Here is a 761-nt window from a genome sequence, read left to right on the forward strand (position 1 = left end):
GATGATTTAGTTTCGAAACAAAATGCAAAAGCGCCTGTTTGGCATTAATTTTGGATTTTTAAATAAGCCTGTTGACTTTTGCCGTTTATCTAAAGTGATTTTGGAAGTTTTTTTTAAACATTCGTTTCTTATTGAATTGGTTCCACATTGTTTGCTGATTTTTACTTTATTTAAACTTTGTGTCATTTATTTATTTTATTTGACATCAAGGTGTATGCCGTGCCTCCAAGCTTTCTTACTCGCTTCGCTAATAAACGTCCTACGTTTCTTATTTATTTGGTTATATATACTGTATATATGTTTACTTAGCCTATTTCCAGTTTTGTATACCTATTTAAACTTTATATAAGTTATTTGTTATTTTATATTAGGCATAGCCTGCCCTATAGCATGGTGCATTTTTATTTGTTTTGTTAATAAAAGTTCTTAAAAAAAAGTTTTTTATAAAATTTTTAATATAAGTCCGACTGGATTCTTCTGAAAGTAGAAAGTCATATACACCTAGGATGACTTGAGGGTGAGTAATTTATGGGCAATACTGTGGTTAAATTTAAAAAAAAATTTCTATTGCACTTTGTTTTACAAAAGGTTATAAAAAATGTCAATAATAATCGATAACGAACGATATGAAACATTACATCTTTGATAAATTTTTTAGCTATATCGCCCAGCCCTAACACACACACATATATATATACACATATATACATATACATATATACATATATACACATATATATATACACATATATATATATACA

The 761-nt window shown here is 27.2% G+C and overlaps 1 protein-coding gene across 1 annotated transcript in view; it reads right to left on the reverse strand.

Annotated features, from left to right (window-relative positions):
• Positions 1-761, reverse strand: part of LOC107739385 (phosphatidylinositol transfer protein beta isoform-like) — a 14,776-nt gene that overhangs the window by 12,922 nt on the left and 1,093 nt on the right. The window lies entirely within an intron of this gene.

This window comes from Sinocyclocheilus rhinocerous, unplaced genomic scaffold (assembly GCF_001515625.1).
Source record: "Sinocyclocheilus rhinocerous isolate Xijiao unplaced genomic scaffold, SAMN03320098_v1.1 scaffold2300, whole genome shotgun sequence".
NCBI classification, from domain to species: Eukaryota; Metazoa; Chordata; class Actinopteri; order Cypriniformes; family Cyprinidae; genus Sinocyclocheilus; species Sinocyclocheilus rhinocerous.